Source organism: Chelonia mydas, chromosome 3 (genome assembly GCF_015237465.2).
Source record: "Chelonia mydas isolate rCheMyd1 chromosome 3, rCheMyd1.pri.v2, whole genome shotgun sequence".
NCBI classification, from domain to species: Eukaryota; Metazoa; Chordata; order Testudines; family Cheloniidae; genus Chelonia; species Chelonia mydas.
Genome location: NC_057851.1, coordinates 136,250,543 through 136,262,599, shown reverse-complemented (window position 1 = coordinate 136,262,599; position 12,057 = coordinate 136,250,543). Strand labels below are relative to the sequence as shown.

Genomic DNA, 12,057 nt, shown 5'->3' with positions numbered 1-12,057 from the left:
CTCTTGCGACCCAAGATGTCACCTTGAGCCCGGGTCCCCCTCGCCGCCGCCGTGAGGGGCTGCCCCGCACTCGGTCCTGCCGCCGGGAGCCGCTCCCCAGCATCCCGCTCTCCTTGGCGGCCCGGCCCCGCCGTCACCCCTCGCAGCCCGCTCTCTGCCTCGCGCGTCCCGCCCGGCTACTAGCTCCCCTGCCGCCCCTTGTACTTCCCTAGCGCCGGGGTGCCCGCCTCTGCCCTATTGTTAGCGCGGGCCCCCGGCTTTCCTCACGCACCGGAAGCGGCGCACATGCTAGTCTGAGCCGCGGCAGCGCCTCCAGCCTAGATTCAAGGAAGTGACCGGTCCCTCGCACACTGGGAAGCGGGCGAGCAGCTCTTGGGTGCTGCGGGCCCCGCTGTGTGCTCTCGGAGCTCCGCAGAGCAGCCCTCGCTTCATCCATCACCGCTGCTCCCTCGTTTGCTGGGCGGCAGTATGAGGCAGCCCACCCCTGCCGGCCAAGCCAGGCCAGGCTCATCTCTGGGCGAGAAAGGCTTTTTACAAATTGCAGCGGCTAAGCCTTCCTTTGTGCACTCTTTGCTTAGAGGGAAGAGGAAGAAGGTGCCTTAGTAGAACAGGGTTGACGTGCAGAGTGTCATGGAGAGAGGGACAGGCTTGGAATCTGTTTTCACACCCACAGTAACTCTGTGCCTTTAAGGTGCTTGAAGATGAAAAGTGTGGAATGTTTCCAACAACGGTTACTGAGCCTGGAATTATAATTGGTTAATTGCAGTGCAATGAAATAATCTAGAATTCTCATCATACCTCCCTGCAGGCCTAAGTTTAATATAAACAGGTTCTACTCCATTTGTTCCTATTGAAAACTAGGAGCCATACAATATGTGTGGGTTAGTATGTATTTTCTCTCGTCAGCTCATAGTCACTTAAAATATGTTCATTAAGTAAATCAATTACAGATGCCCTTGAATGTTGACAGCTTTCATGATACTGCCATTACATGATGCTATTTTGTCTAGATATTTTTTCCTCCCATTTTCCCACCCTACAAGTAAAAGAAAAACTGGTAGCGGAAGGGGAAAGAATAAGATTGGCAGCATTTTGCATACAGTCAACTGCTCCAACTAAAATTGGAAAGAAAGCCTAGAATTTTTTCTTAATCTTTCAGTTAAAACAGTTCTGTCTACAGAATTTTAGACAACCTAAATGATCTTTTTTTAAGTTGACTTACCTTTTTAAAAAAAAAAACAACTTTCAAGTAGGTTAGGGCCAAAGTTCAGTCTTTGCATATGTTTTATAAGACATACAGTGTTTGAATAACAGTGTGCTCGATACACTTATTTTGGTAAATGAATACTTTTGATGTTGCAAACTCTGCAACATTTTACTAATTGCCGAGAACCATGGTGAAAACTGATCAACTTGTTGTTGTTGTCCGAACAAAGCACATGTGAAAATTAATTAGAATTTCAAAACTTGTAGTACAAGTTATCCTTAAGGCTAAAAAGTCAGGTTTTTTTAATTGTCCTCTTAGAGGTTTGTATATTCCTTCCAGTTATCTGGCAATGGATAGGTTGGGGTGGGGAAGAGAAGGAAGTTATCCTTCAGTCTTATTTTTTGCTGACTGACTGTTGCCAAATCAATAGGAATGTAAAAAATGGCGCTGGCAGCCCACAGGAGGGTGGAGGTAGGACTTATACTTTTAGTGGTATTGACTAAACAGTCTAAAGCCCAACCAGCTATAGTCTGGGAACCCAGGCCCTCAGACAGGGCAGAGTACCAAGCACAGTCTAGGGCCCCAACCTCAGGCAGGGCAGAGCAGTGAATAATCCAGGGACCCTGGCACACAAGCAGGGCAAGGTAGCAACAGTCTAGAGCTTCAGACTGGAGCAAGCACTCAACACAGTGTAGGGGAGCTCAGGCTAGGACAAGCACCCAACAGGCTAGGATCCTAGCTCAGCAGACAGACTCCCATATGCCTCCTGGCCAAAGGTGGGGAGGCTGCCACGGGCCCACCTGACTCCACCATATCCCAGTCCAGGGCCCTAACAGTGGCAGAGTGGTCTGCCACTGGGTCAGCAGGGATCCAGCTGCAGCACACTGAACCAGACTCGGGCAGCAACCCAGCCAGAGGGTAGTCAGCTGTCCCTGGGTCACTACCCTCAGGGTGCACCTGGATCTCTGGGTTGTCCTCCATCTCCCCTGGGTACACTGCAAGCAGTAATCCCAGTCACTCCTCAGCATCAGCCACATCTGGTATTTCAGACAAGTCCTCAAGACAGCAGAAGACTTCAGCAGGCTCTGTTTCCAATATCAGCATGGAAACATCTGCCTCTTGCAGTGGTTTCTCCCTAAATGAGCCCATCTTTTATACTTCCTGTCCCGCCCATCTGCTCCTGGTGTAGTGGGCATGGCTTTCCTTGTTCCGCCCACCAGGGGGCGTCTGAGCCTCCCTTGCTGTCGATCTCTGGGGAAGGACACTCCTCTTTGCTATACATGATATATTGCATAAAATATTAAACTGTTTAGAAACCATTGTCTAGAGGGTTTGTAAAGCTGCTATGGCTGATCCAAAGTGGCCAAGCAAACTATGTAGTATTATTTGTATAGCAGCAGTGCCTAGGAGCTCCAGTCATTGACTTTAAGGCCAGAAGGGACTGTTGCGATCATCTAGTCTGACCTGCACGTTGCAGGCCACAGAACCTCAGCCACCCATGCATGGACCAGGATCTCATTGTACTAAGAACTGTACAAATAGAACAAAAAGATTGTCCAAAGAGTTCATAATCTAATATAAAGTAGCATAAAATCAGGTCTCTTAATATGGCTTAATTCTTACAGAGGACCAGTTGACAAGATATTGCAAAAACTGTAGGTCAGAATCTAACGAGCTTTTGATGCTTTGTGGTATGTCCACCATGTGTCCCACATGCTCTGTAATGATATGTCATACCAATTGGTTATGATATCTGGGATGAGATCTTTAGCTCAGATACGGTTCAACTAGAGCAGTTTTACTATGATAGTTTCTAACCAGTATGACAGGAAAGAAGCAGTAATATTACTACACCAATTCAGCCTATCCTCTATACTGGGGTATCTCAACCTGTGGCTTGGGACCCCAGATTGGGTTGCCAGAATGTTTCAAAGGGTTGCATGCCCCAGTCCTCTTTATAACCTTTTACATATTAGAAGACTGTTAAAATATTCCACCGCAGGCTTCTCTTCTCTTCTCTAAACTAAACATGCCCAATACTTTCATCCTTTCCTCACAGGTCAGGTTTTTTAAATCTTTTATCATTTTTGTTGCTTTCCTCTGGGCTCTCTCCAATTTGTTCACATCTTTCTTAAAGTGTGGTGCCCAGAGTACTCCAGCTGAGGCCTCACCATGGCTGAGTAGAGTGGAACAACTAGCTCCTACCTCCCATGATTACATATGACAGTCCTGTTTAAAACAGAATGACATTTGCCTTTTTCTCAATAGCATCACATTGGCTTGTATTCACTTTATGATCCACCATAATCACCATATCCTTTTCTGTAGTTCTGCTGCCTAGCCAATTATTTCCCATTTTGTATTTGTGCATTTATTTTTTTTCTTTCCTAAAGTGAGTATTTACATGAACATAAGAGCTTTTTCATACTAGAAAAATTAATCTCTAATTTCAGTCTGTGAATGAAAACTTTACTCTGGAAAAGGAAAAGATGAAAACTGGATTTTTATTTATTAAAAAAACAATAAGACATTTATAAATCTTTCTAGCACTTGGGGGCAGGGGAATGGATGGACTTACGGATTGAAGACAGCAGCATTGGTAGTGGGTGGAATAAACTGTCACTGGAAGTTGAAAAGAGGGAGGAAGTAAAGGGAGCTGTAAGCTGTTGTGGGGGTTGGTTTGCTAAAACTTCTGGAAGGTGGGCAGAGCATCCAATGCAGTTTCTTATAAACCTGGCAACAAAAGCAACTTTGCCTCTCCTGGAATTGACACCTCCTCATCAATTATTGGGAGTGAACTACATCCACCCTGATTGTATTGGCCCTGTCAACACTGGTTCTCCATTTGTGAGGTAACTCCCTTCTCTTCATGTGTCAGTATAATAATGCCTGCATCTGTAATTTTCACTCCGTGCTTCTGAAGAAGTGGGTTTTTTACCCAGGAAAGCTTATGCTCAAATAAATCGGTTAGTCTTTAAGGTTCCACCGGACTCCTTGTTGTTTTTGTGGATACAGGTAGCTACCCCCTGCTATTGACATTAATGTTAGATGTCTGGTAGTCCATGAGAAATGACCCAATAATGGCTACAAGCAAATACAAGGGGAAATGAATTCCCATTTAATACAGTTTTGTTTCCTTTTAGACATAATGTATCCAAATTCCTGAAAATGCCATCCAAGAATACAAAGAAAAACGTAACTTCTTTCATTAACTTCATTTGACAGTGAAGGTGCTCAGCATATTGTAGGTCAGAGTCTGTGGAGGCCTCGAAACACCTGCTATAATATTTACTTTTCTCTTGATTCTGAAGAAGAGAGAACTAGAACATTAACCTGTACTTCTTAAAACAGAGATGGAATGTTGGACTTCATTGGAATCTTTCTGCTGATAAATCTTCAACCTGCTATTTTGACTCTTGGTCTAGAAGTATCCTCTGTTAAATAAGGAAATGTATGGTATTTCCATCCATATATTATGACTTCTTTGTTATTTTAGTCTCTCGTCATCTGTCAAACAATACCTGAAGTCTTATTTCTAATCCTGTTTTTTAAAATAAAGATTAAGAAAAAATTAATCTCTTCTAATTTGTCTGCTTTAAACCAGTTGTTAGCTCTCTGCAGCAGCTACTGTATTGTTTGTACAGTGCCTAGCATGATGGGATCTTAATCCCTGACTGGGGCCTTTGCATGCTACTATGAAAAAATATGCATAATAAAGTGAGGAATTTCAGTGTTCTTGCTGACATCTAATCTTTATACAACATACACGACACAATGTAAAATCACCTAGTATTTGGAGACCTAAAATACCTACAAATAACTGGACAGATTTTTGGCCATATCTCTGAATTTCCTGCCTATTTTGCTTAAACTTCACACTTCAGTACAACTTTTATGTTTTTAAAAACCTCACTTTTAATCTTGCTGTGCTGACTTTTAAAATGCTATGTAGTGCATTAGTTAAAGTCCATATCAAGGTATGCCCACAGAACACTTTTGTTCTAATACTGTTCTCTGTCTTAAATGCAAGTTGTACGTTAATATCTATTGTGTCAGACGTCTACAGCACTTGGGTAAGGGTTCATCTTACAAGTAGTTCACCTGATTTCATTGGTAATAGTATATTTGACACTAGCCATAACTTTACCCACATTTAGCTTCATATCTTGGTTTTTAATGCACTAATACACAAGTCACTATCACTAAAATACATTTATGGGATGGAAATGTTTTTGGGTACAGTTGATTTATCATGAAATTATGTCCTCAGCTGTCATTAGCTTATAAAATGCAAAGATGTATGCCAGAGTTATTTCAAGTTGATTGGTTTCAGAGTAACTAAAGTCCAATATATCTCAGTAGAAGAAATCTTATGAGTTCTCGCTGTATGTGCCCAGAGTGGGGAGCTAGTCTATAAAATCCTTATCACTATAATGCTATGTTTAGGAAAAAGACCATTAAAATAGGGAAAAGACTAGTTGTTCCAAAAACTTTTGGATCTGCTTTTGAGGAATTTTCTCTTAGAACAGCATGATTCTAATACTGATGGTTCATAAGGAACCACTTAAAGGGGGAAGTTTCTAGAAACTGAATAGCACTAACTAAACTGATAGTATACTGTATTATGAATACCATGGTCGTCTTTCTGGCAATATTTTTGTTAATTTGTCTAAATATTGGTATGCCTCTTATCAGACATTCATGTACTTAACTGCTCTGCTTGTTGAATAACTTGGATATTTCAGGATTATCAGCTAGTGATCAGGGATCATACTATGTTTCATGTAGTTATCTAAGCAGACTGCAGTTGTTGAAATAACATTTCTCTTCAGTATTGACCATCCTGCAACTACGATCTCTGATTAAAGAATTGTAGATGGAGTAACTAATAATTAAGGCCTGTAGACTAGTGATTACATTGTGTCCATGCTTTGTGTAAAATGTAATTCCATCAACATTGTAATAATTAATTTAAGAATGTTCTAAAAGAGTACTATGATCTGATAGCTTCAGATATCCTCTTTAGGGTAAAAAAAAAAAAAAAAATCACTGCAGTGTCTTAATAGTTATTTAAATATTGTTTGTCCATTAAATTCTTTAGAGGACATCACAAAATTAAAACCATATATCAAATCATATTGCCAGCTGCCATAAATGATATCCATTAATCCAGCAGTCCACCCCAATATAAAGAAAAAACAACTTCCCCACTATATCCATCAAGTTAACTGAGCTATGTGTGTGTTCTTATGTGTACATAATATGTATATATTTAGAGCTTGGGTAGCCAGGGCTTGAAAAATCCACTTGCAGGATGATTAGAAAACTTTCTTGGCTGACTGCCATCTTCTTCAGCATCTAAATTTTTAACAGTTGTAGCGCTTAGGGTTGCAAAAGTAATTTATCAACAGAGGTTAAGGTGATAAGTGCTCTTCCAAACTTGACAGAGGGCTCCACTGCCTGCATTGCTGCAGGCAGCTTCCACAAGCTGCAGCAGAGTGCAAATGACCAGGATTCTTGTCAGTTTCCACTGCCATGTTTCATATCCTTTCCAGCAGTAAAACTAACAAGGATCCTGGTCAGTTTTATTCTGGTATCACTTTTGGAAGCTATGAGCAAAAGCAGAGGCAGGCATTGTAACTATTCTCTCGGAAGAGAGGATTAACGGCTGGAAGGAAGAATTCAGACAAAAATATGAATGATAATTGGGAGTTGTTTAGGAACACTTTACTAGATGCTCAAAAAGCCACAATCAAAGAAGAAGCCTGTCTTGGTTTAAAGAACAAACGGACTTTGGTTTAGAGGGGAAGTGAAGGCAGCTATTTTTAAAGAAAGGGGAAATTTATAGTAACGAATATAAATCAGGAGCTTGGAATTGTCAAAAATTGATAAGGAAAGCAAAGGGAAACGGGGAGAAATCAACGGCCAGCTGAATTAAGGACAATAAGGAAGGGTGTCTTTTTTTTTTTTTTTTTTTTTTTTTTTTTTTAAATATATTAGGGGGGTTTTTTGTTCCCAACAGTGGTATTGGTCCATTGCTAGATGAAATAGTAGAATTATCAATAATAAGGCAGAAGTATTCAATAAATATTTCTGTTCTGTACTTGGGGGAAAAACATGATGTAGCCATATCAGATGATCACACTCTTTCCTTTCCAATAGTATCTCAGGAGGACGTTAAACAGCAGCTACTAAAGTTAGGCATTTTAAAATAATCAGATCCAGATAACTTGCATCCAAGAGTTTTAAAACAGCTGTCTGAGGAGATCGCTGGACTGGTTATGTGAATATTCAATAAATGTTAAAACACCAGGGAGGTTCCAGAAGATCTGAAGAAAGCTAATGTTGTGCTAATATTTGAAAAGGGCAAATAGGATGACCTAAGTAATTATAGTCATGTCAGCCTGACCCCTATCTTGGGCAAGATAATGGAATGGCTGATACGGGACTTTATTAATCAAGAATTAAAGGATGGTAATATAATGCCAGTCAGCACAGGTTTATGGAAAATAGATCCTCGCTAACTTGTTGGTTTTTTTTATGAGCTTACAAGTTTGGTTGATAAAGATAATAGTGTTGATGTAATGCACTAAGGTTTCTGTAAGTCATGAGGCTTGGTACCACATGACATTTTGATTTAAAAACCTAGAAAGATGCAGAATTAACATGGCACACATTAAATGAATTAAAAGCTGGCTAATAGGTCTCAATGTAACTGTAAATGGGGAAATCATAGTAGAATGGGTATGTTCAGGTGGGGTTCCACAGGGATCTGTTCTTGGCCCTACACTATATAACATCTTTATCAATGACCTGGAAGAAAACAAAATCACCACTGATAAAGTTTGCCAATGACCCAAAAATTGGGGAAGTGCTAAATAATGAAGAGGACAGGCTACCAATTCAGAGCAATCTGGATTACATGGTAAATTGAGAGCAAGCAAGAAATGTGTTTTTAATATGACTAAATGTATACATCTGGGAACAAGAAATGTAGGCCATACTTATAGGATGGGGGACTCTCTCCTGGGAAGCTGTGACTTTGAAAAAGATTTGGGGTTGATAGAGAATAATCAGCATTGCACTGGGAGCTGTGATCCTTGGATGCATAAACAGAGGAATCTTGGGTAGGAGTAGAGAGGTTATTTTGCCTCTATATTTGGCATTGGTGTGACCGCTGTTAGAATATGGTGTCCAGTTCTGGTGTCAACATTCTTCATGATTTGTGAATAAATTGGAGAGCGTTCAGAGAAGAGCCACAAGAATGATTTAAAGGATTAGAAATATGCCTGTATATAGTGACAGATTCAAGGCGCTCAATTCTTTTTAGCTTGACAAAGAGAAAGTTAAGAGGTGACTTGAAACAGTTTACCAAGAGTTGTGGTGGAGTCAAGATTTTTTTTAAATTTTTTTTTTTTTTAAATCTTGACTGGATGTTTTTCTAAAAGATATGCTCTAGGTAGGAATTATTTCTGGAGAATTTCTGTGGCCTGTGTTATACAACAGGTCAGACTAGATTATCACAATGGTTACTTCTGTCATCAGCATTTGCAGGGAAGGGGAAGGAGGAATGCTGGAAGGATAGCAGTGGAACAGAATATCAAAAATGCCCATGCACCTTTTTTTGGTGATGCTTAAACTTATTATCAATGACTATCAGCTTTTGAGATGTTAATAGGCTGCCATCAAAGTCTTATTAAAAAAACAAACAGTTGGCCCACTCCAAATTGGCATAATGTTATCAAGCAGAAAACTCCACAGGTTTAGAAGTAGTTTCTGGACTCTTACTACTTGGCTAACAGGGACTAAAGTTTTTGGGGCAGCAATCCACAACCACAAAAATAATCACAGAAATATAGGGCTGGAAGGGACCTCAAGGTCATTTAGTCCAGCCCCCTGTGCACCATCCCTCCTAGGTGTTTGTGTAACCTGTTCTTAAAAATCTCCAACTGTGGGTATTCCACAACTTCCTTTGGAAATCTATTCCAGTACTTAACTACCCTTATAGCTAGAAAGTTTTTCCTAATATCTAACCTAAGCCTCCCTTGCTGCAGATTAAGCCCTTACTTCTTGTCCTACCTTCAGTGAACATGGAGAACAGTTGATCACCATCCTTTTTATAACCACCCTTTACACATTTGAAGATAGTTACCAGGTCCACCCAGCTTTTCCTAGTTTTTTTTTTTTATTCCAGTTTTTTTAATCAATTAAAATAAGCACTTAGAGCAAGGTAAATTTAATAGAGAGTCAGTAACTGAATTGGGAGAGGTTTGCGCAAAAAGATAAGCAGGAGGGAATTTAATTCAAGTATGTTTAAAAAAAAAAGCAAAACCACAGGTAAAACTGTCCTTTAATCACGTTCCGTATTCCAGTTAAAGAAGTGTAACGAGAAAATAAAGTAAGTTTTATCATTAATAGTCTTGGTAAAGTAAAATTTGTTGGTTTGGCCTTTTTCCTTTTGTCATGAAGCATAAGGCACCTTGAAATAATTTTGCTTTTGAAAAAAGGGTGTTTGGGGCTCTAAACTCAGAAGTATTAACAATATAAATTTTAGTCTTTCAGGTTTCTGCTGAGGTCTTGTAAAATCCAAATAAATAATTTGGGATCAGTGTGTATGGTTTTGCTTATCTTTTAAGAAGCAGCGGTGTTAATTCTTCTTTATAGATGAGAAGTACTATAAAATGCTTCCAGATCATATTATAAAAGAGAGTAACTGTTAAAATATTAAATTTTACTACACAGAAACAGGTAGAAGTGCAAAATATTCTGGGTCTCACCTATTAAATTTTTTAGTTGCTTTACAAAACTGCAATATATGTAGCATCCACTAGATTTCTGTTAGATTAGAACAATTTGAAGTGTTTCTATTCTACAGATTTACTTTGGAAAAAATGCAATCACAGTGTTAAAAGTTGTGTCTCAAAGATATCCATGTAAAATGTGCTCCATTTTTGAATGGTTGAAAAGTTGATAGTTAAAATTTCCAAGTTAGTAAAAAAATTTTCTTTTCGTTGTTTGTAGGGCAGTTAAGTGTATTTACGTTTAATTGAGAATACAATAAACAAAAGTAATTTATTTAAATTTGTCAGGTTTCACCTGCATTGTAGTTGTAATGCAATACCAAAAATGTTGTGTTTTTTAAAGGAACTGCTTAATCTGACTAGCTCCTCAATAAGCCAAAGTATGTTCCCAGAAAAACAGTAGACAAGACCTGAATTTGTAATGCAAAAAGCAAAGGTGGGGGGAAGCTTCTGAAGACCAGAAAAACTGATGCAGGATTTATATATCTTTTAAAATGCCCTCTTCTTTTCTTTTCTTTTTTCTTTTTCTTTTTTTCCCCCCTGTTTTATGAGTTATTTGATACACTATATTGCATATCTGCCAAAATGGTAGAGAAAGATGTAAATGTCAACCTAGAAAGACAGCGGACCTAGCATTTTATAAAAATATCTTTTTTATAAAATATAATTCTTGGGTCAGTTAAAACAATTATTCAGATATTGTTATGTGAAATTTAAAAATAGAATAAATGAGTTGATGATAACTTCTTAATAAACACACTCTTACTAGAGTGTCTTTGCTCTTAAATGTGTTCTGCCCATTTATAGCTGTGTAAGTTATTCCAACGTATTTAGGGTCAAGTACAGATGCAAACTAAATAAAAAAAATTGCTGAAGATTTTGGCCAAAATCTTGCTGATTTAAAGGTAAATCTGCATTGACTCTTTATTCCCCATATCTGGCACAAAATATAAGTGTACATTCAACCTAGAAAATTCGGCTGATTAGGATTTATCCTAGTCCCATGTTATCAAGGATTTCCAATGAATAGCTTTTAAGCGAATTCTTTGGGATTTGTTGCATCACACATTAAGGTAGATAAGCTTGCAGTATTCATTGGAAACACAAAGATTTATTTGTTTGGATTTTTTAAAGTTTCAAATGACTAACTTTGTGGCCTGAATACTATTGGAGAATACTCCATAATGTAGCTAACTCGTTTCAGTTTTCTGTATGAATGAAAGAAATAAGATGCATGACACAAATCTCTTTGGGATTAAAGGGTAAAATGCTGCCATTCAGCATAATTTGTGATGCTGAATGTACCCAAAACCGCTTTAAGACTCAGACTTCCCTTTTGGTTTTCTAGCCATATTTCCCAATTAGTAAATCCTTTTAATACTGTAGAAGAAAGAGCCAAGACTATCACATACCAATACATTCTATGTAAACAGGCTTTCTGTTCCTCAGGAAGATCATGTTTTGGTTTGTCATGGATCCCTACCCCTTAACAGCTCGGCTCTCTTCACCTTGAAAGGCAGGATGTCCCTTCTGGCTGAGGAAATAGGCTTGGCTAGTTTATGCATACTGAGCATTGGTCAGAAAAATATGTACGGGACAGAGCTCAGAATACAAATTGTGAGCACTCACATGTTAGATTGCTGGTCTGGTCCACCTTGAGGATTTTAAGAAAACCTTGAAGTATAACTGTGCCAATGATGATTTTGTAGCCTCATCTCCATTCATGTTGCAGTTTCAAAGACTTAACTAAGTGTCCACAGCAATGTGCATATGTGTTTATAGTATCAGGGAGTAGCCGTGTTAGTCTGTATTCACAAAAACAACAAGGAGTCCGATGGCACTTTAAAGACTAACAGATTTATTTGAGCATAAGCTTTCGTGGGTAAAAACCCCACTTCTTCAGATGCATGGAGTGAAAATTATATGTGTTTATAGTAGAAATTTTGGATTCAACAGAGCTATTCATATGTGACTTCAAAATTGCAAAGAACAGTTGTGTATTATCACTAATTCTAGAATATTTATGCGTCTACCTTGGAAATGGTGACC

At 38.9% G+C, this 12,057-nt stretch overlaps 1 protein-coding gene across 3 annotated transcripts in view; it reads left to right on the top strand.

Moving 5' to 3' along the window:
- ADSS2 (adenylosuccinate synthase 2) overlaps window positions 1–12,057 on the top strand; it is a 42,242-nt gene that overhangs the window by 476 nt on the left and 29,709 nt on the right. The window lies entirely within an intron of this gene.